This window comes from Castor canadensis, chromosome 14 (assembly GCF_047511655.1).
Source record: "Castor canadensis chromosome 14, mCasCan1.hap1v2, whole genome shotgun sequence".
NCBI classification, from domain to species: Eukaryota; Metazoa; Chordata; class Mammalia; order Rodentia; family Castoridae; genus Castor; species Castor canadensis.
This window is the reverse complement of record NC_133399.1, coordinates 66483636-66499563: the sequence shown is the minus strand read 5'-3', so window position 1 is coordinate 66499563 and position 15928 is coordinate 66483636. Positions and strand designations below refer to the sequence as shown.

The window sequence follows — 15928 nt, the reverse complement described above, 5'->3', positions numbered from 1 at the left end:
CAAGGTGTGCAGAGTTGATTCCTTTTGAGGGCTCCATGTCTCTCTCAGCTTTTGGTGGTTGGTGGAAGTCTTTGGTGTCACTTTGATTCTAGAAGCACCACTTCAACCTCTGTCTTCATTTTCACACAGTGTTCTCCCATGATGCATCTGTCTTCAAATCTCTTTTTTTGATAAGATCCTACTGGATTGGGATCTACTCTAATCACCTCATTTTAAACTGATAACCTCTGTAAAGGCCCTATATGGGCACATTCGAAGGTACCACAGGTTAGGACTGCAACATGTAAATTTTCGGGGGGACACAATTCAACCCATAACAGCTTTGAATAGTTGTGATGAGTATGAATGACCATAGAAGGCTCCAAGGCCTAACAGGAAGCACATCAAATACTGAACATCACATATTGGACACTCAGCTATTTTGAACTAGTGAACACTCTCAGTTATCCTCATCTAATTATACTGAGGTATTCAGACTGACTTTTTGAGAGGTGTTAGTTTTCCCTCAAAGGTGGTTACCCTTGGTCACGTGGGGATTGGATTACTGTTGTCATCAGCAACCCTGACCCTCAGGGCAGCCGGTTTAATGTCAGCATCTTCTCACATGAGCACCTTCGATTATGCTCTTCCCAAGTAGGAAAACCGACTGACATTGACTTTTGCCCTGTCTGGAGCCTGGTGGAGGGCTATGAGCAATGAATTGATATGACAGCAATGACAGTGGGAGAGGGAAATGCCTGAATGACAGAGTTGGCAGTCCCCCAGTTCCTGTCTTGGAGATCTTATTCTGCCTTTAATTTCTGAAGATGCCAGGGCAGAGTGAGACAGGAGCATCTGTGCTGCTGGCCACCAGAACACTGCCCAAGCAGACAGGGAAGCACTCTCCAATGTCTTTGGGACTGGGGTAAAGCCTGTTCTTAGGTATCTCTGTCCCATCTGGAAGAACAGTAACTCCTTACAAATTAAACCTGGACCCAGAGGCCCAAGCACTAAATCCTATGTCCGTCCTTTAGATTTCCCCTTAGAGTTGTTCACGCATGTAAACAACAGATGGAAGAGATTAATGAGACATATTATATTCAAGGAGAATCAACGAATCTGAAATGTGGATGTTGCACCCTTGTTTGGCAGAGTATACAATGACTGCATGAAAGGTTGTGGTGTGCTTCAGGCTTCCCTGGGCACCTGTGCAACCCAGGTTTTTAGACACCTGTATCCTCGGAGCATCCAAATCATGCCCCTCGTTGTTTCACAAATGGATCACTGCAACAAAAGCCAAGGAGAACATGACACAAGATCTCGTCACTTGTTTATTTTTATGTATTTTGCTCTGCTGCGTTTGAAGTGGGTGAGCTGGCCTGTGAGTGTGTACCCACACAACCATCTGGGCAAAAACTAGAGAACAGATTTCGGGTTCCTTGGTTCTTCTGTTTGGTTGGAAATTAGCTTCCTCCTTGGACTCTAATTTGCAATGTTTAACGGAACAGAAATGACGAGGAGCTGGTTGTTGACTGTTCACGTTCGAGAGAAGCTGTACTTAGTGCCACAAATGAGCTCTTTGTCCATTTATTGGTTCACTCCAGCTAATATACATAGATCACTGCTTCTTGGCACTGAGATGCTGCATTCAAAGGTTCAAACCAAGACTCCAATGATTCTGAAAAGTCACAAGATAACTGAGCTAGCTGCAGGCTACCTCACCTGCCAGCCCCCAAAAGTCAGCCCAAGATCAGCCCATTGGCGGATGGCCCAGGACTCAGGGCAGCCAAAGGTTCCATGCCTTTCCAAAAGACCTGTGCACTGAAGTCACTATCTACTTCAGTGAACAGGGTAGTTGGTTTTTTTTAGGATGAATCTATTGAAAGAGTGGCCCTGCAACTAGATGAGGCTGAGAGCTGGGCAGCATTTGCGTTTCATCTGAACTTGAACCCTTTGTGGAATACAAAGTGGTCATTGGCAGGCCGCCACTTTCCAGGATGACATTCCAGGAGCTGCTGGCATGTTCACTGCTTGTCAAAGCTCAGAGAAATTGGACTTCAGGCTAACCATCCCAGGTGCAACCCCATTTCTTTTCTGATCTGCTTGGTGGTCACTGACAGGTCCCTGACACTGCTTCCTAAGTGAGCACCTGTTTGTCTGCTTGTGTGTGACACTTCACATGGAGTCTGGCTGATACAACTTGGAGCGGGAATCTTATTTCCACCACGTTGGTGCCATATGTCTAGAAAGTTCTTTAAGGTTATAGTCAGATCATAAACATTTTCTTTATGAAATATTTTAAGTATATAGAAAAGCAGTGAAAATAATATAGCAAACATTTATGCATCTACTTTTTAATTCTATGAAAAGCCTTTTTATTCTTTGCCATAAAATCTTAGCAATACACTTGATATGTCCAGGGGTCCCTTTACTTCATATCTCTCTCCTTCTTCCTTGCTTCTCTCTCTCTCCTGTCCTCCCTCCATCCCCCGTGGCAGTATTAACCAGTATTGGTACTTTTCAGTCCTATGCATGATTTTTACATTTTTTACTATTTGTGTATATATCCTTTAAAAATACAGTGCCATTTTGTACATTTCAAACTCTAAAATCTTTGTGTAGCTGGGCATGGTGGCTCATGTCTATAATCCTAGCTACTCAGGAGGCTGAAATCAGAAGGATCACAGTCTGGCTACCCCAGGCAAAAAGTATGCAAGATCCTATTTCAACCAATAGCTGTGTGTCTGTGGCTCATGCCTGTCATCCCAGCTACCAGAGAGGCTCAGGCTGGGAGGATTGCAGTTCCAGGCCAACACAGACAAAAAACTTTGCAAGATGCCATCTCAACAGAAAAAGTTGGGCATGTGGTGAGTACCTGTCACCCCACCTACAGCAGGAAGCATAAATAGGGGTATTGTCCAGGCCAGCCTGGGCCAAAAGTGAGATCCTATCTCAAAAATAACTAAAACAAAAATGGCTGGAGGTGTGGCTCAAGCAGCAGAGTGCATACTTAGGAAGTACAAAGCCCTGAGTTCAAACCCTAGTACTGCCAAAAAAATACCCCAAAAAGAAAAAAACAAAATTTTGCTTGCTTGTTTGTTTTGATGCTGGAGATTAAACCTAGAGACTTCTCAGCCAAGTCTACATTTGAAGGACAGAGTATCCTTCTATAATTTGCTTTCTCACCTCTCCTTCTGATTTTGGAGATTTCTCCATGCTTCTTCTTCTTCTTCTTTTTTTTTTTTTACTATACTGCTGCATAGTATTTCCTTTTATTAATATCTCATAATTCACCCACTCTCCATTTGATGTATATTTATCCTGTTTCCCTTTTCTCTTGTCTTTTGCAAAGAACTGCAGTAAGTATTCTAGCACCTGTCTCCTAGTGCATACCTGTAGGTTTTTCTAGCATGTACACTAGAAGAGGGGCTGCTGGATCTATGGTATTCCAGATCTCCCATTTCTCCAGCTGCTCACACCCTCGCTGTTATCACATGGACATTTTCCACCGGCCTGAGGGTAGCTCACTGTTGTTTAATTTGCTTTCCTGGTAAGTATGTTTTCCACATGTTCTTTACAGCTTTTCCCCTCTGCGATTTGCCTCTTTCTTACTTTGTCTCCTTTTCTATAGTTAGTCTTTTTCCTATTCATTTGTAGGAATCCTTTATAAATTTTGGAAAGAATCCTTTGTTAGCTTTGTATGTTGCAGATATCTTTTTCCAGACTGGGATTTGTCTTTTAACTTTGTTTATGTAACTTTAGGTGAAAAAAAAAAAGATTTATTATTTTGACATTTTTTTTTGTGTGTGTGGTACTGGGGTTTGAACTCAAGGCCTTGCTCTTGCTAGGCAGGTGCTCTACCACTTGAGCCATGGACCCCAGCCCAAGATTCATATTTTAACACAATAAAATACGCTTGGGATTTGTCCTCTTTTTTCTTTTTTTAAAGAAACCTTCCTACTCCCTAGAGGTCATAAATATTCTATATTTTGTGCAACAAGTATTACAGGTCTCTTAACCTTAATTTGTGTTTTTAATTAAACTGAATTGATTTTGTGTGTGGTGTGATATAGGGATCTAGTAGTATTTCGTTTTCCATAAAGATCACCAATTACCCCTGGACAGTTTGGGGAGTAGATCACTTCCTCTCAATGATTCTGTTTCACTCTAGGAGCAAGAGGAACAGATGGGGAGATGGGGTTGGGGGAGCCCCATGAGACATGTAAGCTGAGGAAGAGGGGCACTCCTACCTACAAGAACTAAAGTCTAGCAGATGTGGCCTCCAGTTAAAGTCTGCCAAAGTGGGAGGCAGTGGGTGAACAACTACCTTCTTTTTTTTTTTTTGCTGTTATTTCCCGTTGGTCCCACCCAAAAGGAAGGCAGGTGATGCAGTCTGTGGGGATCGAGGCACAGAGAGCAGGGCAGGGAAGAGCAGAGAAGGGATCTGTGTGGGACTGCACATGCAGGATGCCAGCAGAGTTTTCCATGCGTGCATCCACCTCGCTGACCGTCCTCCCAGACACGCACCGCGGTTTCACTGCAGCTTTACAATCTGTGTACGTGTCCATATTTAGTGTGATCCAAAAGTCAGTTTTGAAGGATAGGGTAATTAGCCCAAATCTAATCCAGCCAAAATTTCCAGGCTAGCCTGGAACTGTGGTCCTCCTGATCTCAGCCTCTCAAGAAACTAGAATTACAGGTGTGAACCACCAGAACCTGGCTTAAATCATCTGTTTTTGAAACATATAATCCTTTGCATGTTGCAAATTCTAAAGATACTAAAGTGTAAGCAGTGAAAAATTTCCCTCTTTCTCCATTTCCCATCTTCCCAGTCTTTCTCCCCAGAAGTGGTCAGTCTTCCTACTTTTTCCAACAGAGAATTATTGTGAATATAAGTAAATACATTCTGTACACTTTTCCCTTCCGTGGTAACATTACAAGCATCTTGCTTTTTCATTCTGCAGGGAACTGCACATAAAGAACTTCCCCATTCTTGTGAATGACTGCATTTTCATTTACTTTGTGAGCGTGTCCTAATCTATTTGACCGTCTCCCATCACTGGACTTGTAGGTAGTTTCCAATATTTTTCTTCTATAAGCAATGAATAATCTTATACAAACATTATTTAACCATGTGAAAATGTATCTACAGGAGAAATTTCTGGAAGTATAATTGCTGGGACAAAGAGCTTGTGTTTTTGTAACTCTGATAGATTTATAGACTTCTGGTCTCCCTACTTCCTCACCTCATTGGCTAGGCACCTGTCAAGAAAAAGAGAGAGACCTCTTTGGGAATTTAAGCAGAGGGCATTATTTGAAATAGGGAACTAATTACCCAGTTGATGGAAGAGCTAAAGGAGTCAAAGTGGGGCCAGCCTGAGGCAACAGTGGGCATCAGAGCCAATGCCCAGGTGTTACTGGATCCCAGGACTGGGGACAAAGCTGGGATACACAGCTTGTCAGGAGCCTGGGCCATAATGACATGCTGCCAGGAGGCTGACCAAGATGCCCTGAAGCAGAGGGGCAAGGAGAGACCATCCTAGCTTCACCCCTTCTGCTTCTGTCACTGCCTACCTGTAATAGTGGATGCTCCTTTGCAAGTTTATGTCCCGTCTTTACAAGGTTAAGTCCCCTCCCTGTGCCTTTTCCAATGTATGGCCCTTCTTTTCTTTGACATTCTAAATTCTAAAGAGAAGCTGTACCTAAGATGTCAGCTTCTCAATCTTTTGTTTGTTTTTTTGAGACAGGATCTTATATTTAGCCCTGGCTGGTCTGAAATTTAAACTCCTCTTTGCCTTAGCCTCTCGAAGGCTAGGATTAAAGTACGTCACCAGTACACCCAGCTTCATTATTTTTCTTTTGATTTACTGAACCCAGAATATCTGGGTACCTTCAGATAAGATCAGAACATATTGTGCCCCTTCTTATTCTTTAGGTCTGTGTATCAGCTAACACAAAGCAGGTAAATTGCTATGGGGCTTAACATGAAGAAAAGTAACCTCTGTGTAAAGAACTATGGGGACTAGCCTCAGGGGATTGTGTTTGACTATAATGCTCTGGCCAGAGAAGAAAACAGAGGAAGAAGAGAGGAAGGGGAAAAAGCAGATGCACCTGTTCAGTTTTTATGTCTACAAGTGGTCATGAAGCTATAGTTGTTACTTTCTACTTTTTTTCAATTTGGTAGTACTGGGGTTTGAACTCAGGACCTCATGCTTATTAGGCAGGCACTCTACCAGTTGAGCCACTCCACCAATGCTATTACTTTCTTTTTCCACCACTCATTACATATCCCCTTTGCTCTCTGCCAGCACTTGGCTAATGGGAATCTTTGCCTAGTGGAGTGAGTCAGGAATTTATCCAAAGGATCTGGTCCCTTAATAGTCTTGGCATTTTGGGGGTGCAGTGCCTTTCATGGCTTTTTACTATTGGTCATGAACTAATTAGAGCCACCCCAGAGAACCCCTTCAGCTCTACACGTAGACATCTTCCCATTGTGATCAGGAACTCATCTTCCTCTGGGTAATTGAGATTATTCTTGTCTCCAACTAATACATTTCTCCATCCTTTGCTTTGATGCATGAGCCACCCAAAGTGGTCAGATGGTGGCCTCAACCTCCAGTTCTTCCAATTCAGTTCCACTGTGGAGATATTCCTTTTTTAGAAGTTAATGCTAAGAATTGGGCAGAGCCTAAGGTTGCAAAGTTGGGCAACAAAAATTTTGTGAATGGCAATTGGGTGTAAAAGAGGAGTCATGGTTCTATCTCTGCTTCTGGGCCCTGTCTATTCTGACCCCAGGAGAAAGCACACCATTTCTTAGTTCAGATTCGTGCTGCATCCAGTTAGGACATCACCGCAACCTCATGGTGTGTGTCTTCAAGCTGGAGAATGATTGAGCCTTCAGTAAGCCATTCTGCCAGATGTTTCTTAGTGACAGGTGCATGGTAAAATAGCAGGGTAGAAAAAGGCTGAGAATGGTCTTGAGAGCAAAATAGGCAGATGACTAGCAAGCTCACCAATGTGGCATTTTATACCATGTTTTGATCTTTGCCAATCTGGTAAGTGAAAAATGTTATCTCATCATAGTTTCATTTCTTTTGAATGTCTTTTCACATAGTCAAGAGACATTAGACTTCCTTTTCTGTGAACTATTGATTTTTTTTGCTTGTTTTTCTTTGGAATGTTGGTGCTCTGTTATATTTTAGTGAAGTTAGCCTCTATCTACAATATGAGTCCTCCAGATTTGTAATGGTCTTTTGTTAGGCTAGTTCCTGGGATTTTAGACCTGTTACCTTGATCTGTCTGCTTATTATGTTTTAATATTATGTATTACTTTATTTCTTTGGCTTTATAGTTAGTGAGTGAGTGTTGCTGAGTCTAAACGGGACCTCAAGCATGGCAGACAAGCTCTACCACTAAGCTGCACCCTTAGCCACATGCACTATATTTTAATATTTAGTAGAGCTAATCTTTCTTCCAGTGTTCTCTGTTTTCAATATTCCTAGGTAGACTGGCTTTAAAATATTTCCATATTAACTTCACAATTGGTTTGTCTAGGTGCCCCTACTCCCTCCTCCCTCCAAAAAGTCCTATTGCTATTTAGTATCATACTTAGTATAACAGTCCAGAGGTCCTGAACACCACTGTATATGGGCCCTGTATGATGTAGCACATACCCCGTGGCTGAACCTCAGCCACTGTATAGAACTTTTGGTGCCAAAGGTCAGCCCGCCCCCCCCCCCCCCCCGTATTTTCTCTGCCTTCCTTCCTCCCTCTGCCCCCTTGCTATGGCTCAGCAGTCAAGATCCTCATTTGCTGTTGTCTCTTAATTTCTTGCTGGAAGTGTGAGTGGCCTCCAGCCAGGGCCATGTCCTTATCTGTAGTTATTGCAGTGGGATTTCCTTCCTGCCCTGGGATTTGGGGGCGAACTAGGTCCAATGTCCCAATCATCAGGCAGTTGATTCAAGTCTTGGTCCTAGGACTGAGTCTTACCTTCCACATGCCTCACAGCCTTGTTTTCTCTAAGGCCACAGCCGTGGGCAGGGCCTCTTGTGAGTGCTAAGCCTGAAGCAGGACCATATTATCCCTGTCATTCTAAGCAGCTACTCTCAATTAGTTACTCTTCTTGTGACTGTGATAAAATGCCTGACATAAACAACTGAAAAGAGAAGGATTTATTTTGGCTCATGGTTTCAGAGGTGAGCTCTGTGGTGGAGCAGAGCTCTTCACCTCATGGGGGCCAGGAAGCAGGAAGCTGCCAGGGAAAGATATAGCCTCGAGGACATGCCCCCAGTGACATACTACCTCCAACTGGGGCCCCCCTCCAGCTTCTCACTACCTCTCAAAAATGCCTTCATATGAATCCATCAGGAATCAATCTGTTCCTTAGGTCAGAGCCCTCATGACCTAATGGTCTTTGCAAACACCCTCACAGATAGAGCTAGAGGTGTGCTTTACTAATCTCCTTGGTGATTCTCAATCTAGTTAAGTTGCCTATCAAGATTAGCCTGATCCCTTAGCTGCTTCAGCCTTATTTATTCGGGCCCAGAACCCATAGGCCCAAGGGTTCAGTTCCACCCATTGCCTTGGTTCACATTTGCTTCTGGTCCTTGGAGATGTTCAGCTCGTTCTTGAGACTACCTGTGTTTTTCTGGGTTCCTGTTTCAATATTTTGTCTCTCATTTTTATGTGTTGGGAACATAAAAAGGCATGAAAAGCAAGACCTTTTGGCACCATAATGACCAGACTCTCATTTAGACTGGCAGTTAAGACTCTCCAAAGTCTATTTCACATGAGCTGTTGCCAAAACACCACTTCCACCAACATTTACTTGTGTGATGGTTTTGGGAGCAAAGGCTGGACCTTACAATTCCTTTTAACAGCAGCCCATCTAAAGGAAATGCAGGTGGGTGTGATGGCAGATTCATGCTCTCCAAGCCCAACGGGGCCTCTGCAGTTCTGCACACCAGCCTGGTAGGCTTCTTCTCATGTGTTTCAGCGCTTCATCTGGCTTCTTCCCCACAGGGAATGTTAATAACAGCGCTGTCTTGTCCTTTTCATTGTGGTGGACTCCAACAAATCGCCTGGCTCTTTTAAACTTTGCTCATTCTTCCTTCTGACTTTTTTGCCTGAAGGACACATCTTTTCTCTACCCTCTCACACAACACTTTGGACACCTGATGTGTGGGTTTTCCTGCCACCAAGTGATTTTCCAACTCTTTAAACACCAGCCACATGCCCTACAATTTCATCCAATTCTGACACTGTCTACCTGGAGTTAGCATCAGATCCCAAGGTGCTTAATCCGCCTGTCACTGGAACTAGGAACTGATCAACCCAGGGAGATACCCAAACAGCATGAATCTCAACCTGAAATGCCAAGCTTGTGACATAGGGTACCACATTCCATACACCAATCCAGACAGAATTTGTGACATCACTGAAAAGAATTCAAGAATGAGTCTAATTAAGTGAGATGTTTATAGACATTTTATGTAGCAAAGCAGGAAATAAAGCAATCCCATTGATGTGGCGATTTGGGCCCGGATTTTTCCTCACATTCCCAAAGAGGAGCCAGCCCCCAGGGCACGTTGATTTTGTCTATCTAGACTCCAGAACTGTGACAGAATGAATTTTCTTTTGTTTCAAGCCCCTCATGTTGTAGCTTTCTAGGCAACTAACCCTCTGGTTCTCTCCGCATGCTGACTTGGTAGACACTAAGTCAGGAGACTGTGCTCACTGAGGGAAAGTTGGGGCCACTCGTGGTCTATTCACTCATCTTGCTTGGCTGCAGCTCTCTCCTAGTAGTACTAATTTTGGACCAAAGATCTTTATATTTGACTGAGATAGTCGTAACTGTGATACAGAAGATAAAAAGTCAGACTTGAGTCCTGGGTTGCAATTGCTGTTGGGTGACCTCAGGAAAGCACAGCCCTTTTGTTGGCTGTTTCTCCATCTGTTTAGTGGGGATGTCACTTTCTGTCTTCCTGGGTGAGGGATTCAATGAACTTATGGGAAAGTTTTTGGCATATCTTGAAGCCTCTCAGTGGTCCTGTTTTTAGAAGGCAGGAGTAAACCATGGCCACTGGAGTGCAGCCTTTTCTCCATCACTCGTTAATTTGATGTGGTCAAGTTCGATTTTAGTTGGTTTCTGTTGTCCCTCACATGACTTTTGAAAACCCCTTTCTGAATCTGAAAGCTTTCTGTGAGTTTTCTCTCTGTGCTAAAACCCCAAGGCATCTTTTGGGTCCACACAGGTTTATTCTAGACCATTTGCCCTGTCACCATCTCTCTTTCTGCCTCCCCCATTGTTGCATTTCCCTAAGAATTGTGAGAGATTCCTGTTATGCAGCCACACTGTTTTGGGAAAGCTTTCTGGTCTAACTTATGACTTCTCACACCTGATGATTCCCACCTGTAGCTCTTTTCTCTCCCAGGGCCTTGGGCAGCCCAACCTGTCGGCCAGCACTCTCTAATGAGCTGATTTAATAGTTAATCTTTTGTACCTCCTTTATTAGTTTCTTCAATTTTAAATAAATATTTTTTATCATACTATTCTAACACTTTTCTTGACTTTTTAGTGTATGTGTGGGTTTTTCAGTTTCTTAGCTAATTTTGCAGTGGTTTTTGCTCTAAAAATTGCTTAATACATCTCAACTCAGCATAATGTACTTCGAGTTAAACTGACTTAATTCTGATAAAAATATAACAGCATTAAAAACAAATGAAAAAATAACAACATTGCTCTAATTATTCCTCATCACCTCCATTATTGTCATATATTGCACATACATTATTAGATATATTACATCTATGTATGGTATAAACTCAGGATGTTACAATTATTGCTTTATACAAATTTGTTTTTATTACAAAAACTTAAAAGAACAGAAAAAATAGATTTGTGCATTTTGCTAGCAATTGGCAGAGGTGAGAATCAAATCTGTGTATTCTTTCTTCAAAGTCTGAGTTCTTTTCAGAACTTTACTTGGATGGGTGGATTTAGTCTTTTGTAGTGAGCAAATCATCTGTGGGAACCATAAATATTAGTTGGGGAGCCTTACTTATTTCCTATTCTTTGCTTCCCTCTAGCATTTAGAATGCCAGGTAATACAGACCCCCTTTCTCTATCCCACTCTTCCTTCCTGTGTTTCTCCTTTGTCCCTCATTCTTTTCTCTTTCCCCACACATTTACTCTTGCTGTGGACCACAACCAGCATCTCGCTGGCTAAGCGTGAAGGTAGAGGGTAATTGATACCACTGTTCTTTCTGTTCCAAGATGCCCCAGAAGTCCTGGTAAGGTGTCTTTCATTTTAGGTTCATTTTGATCTCTTTGAAAGGTTGGCAATCTGCTCTTCTATTTGAAGAAGATTTCCTTGTTAGTTTGTATACAATGGTAATGACTTAAAGAGCAGTGAGCCCCATGCTCACACTTTGAGGAAGTGTGTGTTCATTCAGTCATGTTTTCAGTGTCTATTATGTGCTAGGCACTGTGCCAACAACTGGGGTGCCAGATGAATGGATACTCTCAGGGGCTCACAGGTTTGGGGTTTGGCTGTTTTAGATATTTTTCAGCCTGTGACTCTAAAACCTTTTTCCTCTATGCTCTGTCAGCCCTTCTAGAGGTCACCACTAAACAATTAAGAGCTTGCTCATAAGATAAAGAGCATTGGCTCTCCTTGTCCAATTTCTCCATTTTTTAATTAGAAAACTGAGGCTTTACTGAGCAAGCAGATGTTACTACACTAGTCTTAGCAGTTCAAAAGGGAAGGACTGCCAATAACCTTGGTACTCTGTATTAGTTGGGTTTCTAATAGAAGGTACATGTCTTAGTCTGCTTCCTGCTCCCATAAGAGAATCCTGTAGACTAGATAATTTATAAATAGTAGAAATTTAGTTGGTCCACTGTTCTGGAGGTTGAGAAGTCTAAACATTTGTCAGCACCTGGCAAAGGCCTCCATGCTCCGTCAAAACATAGCAAAAGGGCAAGCAGGATAGGAGGGTAGAGGGGCAAACTTACCCTTTCATCAGAAGCCTACTTTCCTGATAACTAACCCATTTTCAAGATGATAGGATTAATCCACTCATGAAGGCAGAGATGACTTAATCATCTCTTAAAAGTCCCACCTCTTAATACTGTTACAATAGCAATTAAATTTCAACATGAGTTTTGGAGGGGGTATTCAAATTGTGCCCTGCTGTGACTGAGCTCATAAGATAGCAATGTACAAAGCTGGATGTGATGGGGGATGCCTGTAATCCCAGCACTTGGGAGGCTGACACAGGATGATCAAGAGCTGGAGAGCAACCTGGGCTATATAGTGAGATCCTGTCACAAAACAAAACTGTTTCACTAAGTGTGAGTCCTGCAAAGAACTTACAGACATAAATTTCATTAGAAAAATAAATAAGGTACTTAGTAAGGATTTGGGTCATCTATTTTTCCTGAATTTAAAGTCACAGACCTAGTGCAATACGTAGTGTGAACTTGTTTGGGGAGAGGAGGGAACTTTATTTATTTATTTTAGTGCTCTTTGGCTAAGAATGAGACTGATGAAATCAACTCTAAAACGCCCTTTGGTTCAGATATCCTTATCTTCAACTTTTTCACATAAGAGATAAAACCGAATTGATTATGTAAGGCCTGATTAGAGACTAGTAGGCCTGACTCTAGGCTCCTGATTTGTAGAGGAAACTGAGTCAAATGACCTCTCCAGGGCTGATAAGATGACCCTGGGTGATTGGTTTCTACCCTTCAGTGTCTTCACTTTTCTCTTTAGTCAATGTAGAGGCCCAATTTTTCCACAGACTGATTCATGTCCAGAGAGTCATCATAGTATATTGGTAATTCAAAACAATTTGGAAACTACCTAAATCTCCATTGGTTGGAGATGGATAAATAAATTATGGGTCAGCCATACAATAGAACATTATGCAGCTATTGAAAATATTGTTATAAGATGATATTTGCTGACAGGCAAAATATTTATGATATTATGTTAAGTAAAAAAATTACATGAACTATGGTAGTATGACTTCAATTTAAAAATGACATAAATATATACATTTGCACATTTAATGTATATATATATATATATGCATGTGCATTTTCATGTAGTCATTTATTCAACAAGCATGGACTGAGCACCTTTTGTGTACAGGACACTGGGCTAGGCTGAGGACAAAGAGACAAAATAAATAATTCAATGTCTATCTCCCTTACAGTCTGTCATGGATAAGAAAACACATGACAGCAAATATATCAAATATCTATAATAGGTTTTTCTGATTAGTAGGCAGTTTAAATTTTCTTCTTTACATACTTTTGTATCTTTCAGATTTCCTACTAAAAGTAAGCATTTTTATTGAAATAAAAAGACAATAAATGAAATTTTTTAAATGAACACAGCTGAAAACCTGCCCCCTGGCATAAGGCCCTGTCCTTGAAACAGGAGGTCAGTTGGACAAACTGGAAGAGCTTTGGCTAAGGTGCCAGCAGGCTGTTGTGTCACTCAGTGTGACCACAGACAAGTGGCTTTCCTCTACAGGTCTCAGTTCTTTTCTTATGTGAGGAAAGTTTGGCTCAGGTGATCTCTCAGGTCCTTCCTGCTGTAATACTCAGAGAATCCCACAGTATTTTCAGGGTCTTTAAATGGGAACAAGAACTTCCACTGAAGCCAGGTGGTCTACCTGACAGTATACCACCTATCCTTAGCACTCTCCTACTTCACAATTTGATCGTGGCTTCTTATCTCACACCCAAATTTCTATCCATTGATATCATATCTTTTCCCCTTGGCAAGTTTCTTCTGTGCCCCAAAGCAAACAATTTCCCCATCAGTTAGGGGTTTTTTTTGATGGCACTGGGGTTTGAACTAAGGGCTTTGAGGCTGCAAAGTAGGAGCCCTACCTCTTGAGCCACACCTCCAGTCCATTTTGCTCTGGTTATTTTGGAGATGTGGACAATTGAATTATTTGCCCAGGCTGATCTTAAACCTCGATCTTCCCAATCTCAGCCTCCCAAGTAGCTTACAGGTGTTGAGTCACCAGTGCCAGCCTCCCATCTGTTATTAAAAAACTTGTTCTGCCTAGTCCCATACCACATGCAACAAGATAGAGTCAGACATGATTTTCACGCAAATGGCTTGTGATACTGTGAGAGAGGTAATGAAAGCTTATGAAATGGTGTGAGAACAACACTGTAGTGGATCCCAGTCTAGTCCATATTGTTTTGTCAGTATTTGTAAATGGCTTCCATAAAAATGGAGTCAATAGTATGTGCCAAGACATCTTCCAGGATAGGCAAGGTATGACCTGGTCCTTGGAAGATGAGCATAATTTAAATAGGTACAAGGAGAGGGGATGGTATTTCTAGTGGGAAAACCAGCATGTTCAGAAGGCAAAGGCTATTAGTGTCAAGATTGCTAGATTTAGCAAAGAAAAATACTCGATGCCCAGGTAAATTTATTTCTTTTCTTTTTTTTAATTTTAGGTGGGGTTTTGCTATTTGCTGAGGCTGGCCTTGACCTCCTGGGCTTGAGCAATCTGCTACCTCAGCTTCCCTGAGTATCTAAGTCTGCGTGTCAGTACCATCATGGCTGGAACTGCCCAGGTAAATTTGAATTTCAGCTAAATAATAAGTAATTTTTACCATAAGTACGTCCCATGTGATATGGGGCACATATTTATACTAAAAGTTACACATTGTTTATCCAGATCCATTTGATCCTGTATTTTATCTGGCAACACTATTTGGAGTGTGCTTATGTGAGTACGTATCAATGCCGTATCAATGCCCAAGAAACTCACCTGCCCAAAGTGGGTGATTCACATTATCTCACTGTCTTGGACATGTAGAGGCCTATACTGACTCTGGCATGGAGTCTCTACTGGTTGACTTGTGCAAATAATTCATGAACTCTGTACCTCTTAAAAAACAAAGATGCTCATATTAATGCACATGTGTTCTAGGGTATTAGGGTGAGAAGGTTTGAAGTTGGCTAAGAAAAGGGAACCAAACTACCCCTGTCATCCTTCATGGGGAAAAGTTGACCCTTTCTTTTTAATTTCCAGTTCAAGGAATTCACTGCTACTTACAAGAATTTTATCCCTTTCCCTTTGGGCATGATTGGAGTCATTCATTTCATTTCTCTTTTTGCATCTTACATGTAGTGATATAGTTGTTTTTCTCTTCTCATTACTGCTATACCCTTCTCAAATTCTGCTCAAATGCCTTGACCCTGTAACTCCTCTTGAATTGTTGCTGGATGGGAACAGAAAATATTGAATCTTCAATCTCCAGCTCCCCCCATCCCCCCTCAAATGAGCTCAGCACAAGGGAAGGCAACACAAACAGATATCCTTCTGTTCATTAGCAGGTTGGAAACAGCCAGCTTTTCCCTTGTGAGAGCACATGTTTTCCAAATGTGAGGGTCATTTTATTTTTCTTTGCACATAAAACTGTAGGTGAAGGATTGTGCCTTTCTTTCCCTGCTCTCTGCAGCCCCAGTGGGATTGGTTCACACTCAGTTTTATGTAATAAAGCAGAAGAATTTAGAAATGCCTTCCTTCTTGTCATCTATGCTCATTCATATGAAATAAATCTCCTTGGTTTGACAGTGCTCAGAAGAGGTAATTTGCTTCTCCTTAGTTGTTGACTCACTTAAACTCTTAAGCTTTGCACCCAGCATTCCTGGACCTGGGTGACCTGAGTGGCCTTGTGGGATCATTAATGCTAGCTACTTGGGGGTGGCCGACACTCAGCAGAACAGCTACTTCAATGTAATTTGTTTAAAATTGATTCTGAGTACAAGCAAATCATCTGTATACGACCTGCTTCTGTGTCAAGGTTATTTAAAATAGATCCAGATGAACCCATTTCAATCTGCAACCTGTTTAGATTGCAAGCTCTTAAGAGAGCTCATGGGATTCTGACCCGCTTCATTTTGTACCC

General features: G+C 41.9%; 1 non-coding gene across 1 annotated transcript; it reads right to left on the bottom strand.

Annotated features, from left to right (window-relative positions):
- Positions 1–6157: 6157 nt before the first annotated feature.
- Positions 6158–6230, bottom strand: Trnai-aau (transfer RNA isoleucine (anticodon AAU)). The gene has a single exon. It is a non-coding gene; the product is annotated as a tRNA-Ile (tRNA).
- Positions 6231–15928: the final 9698 nt, after the last annotated feature.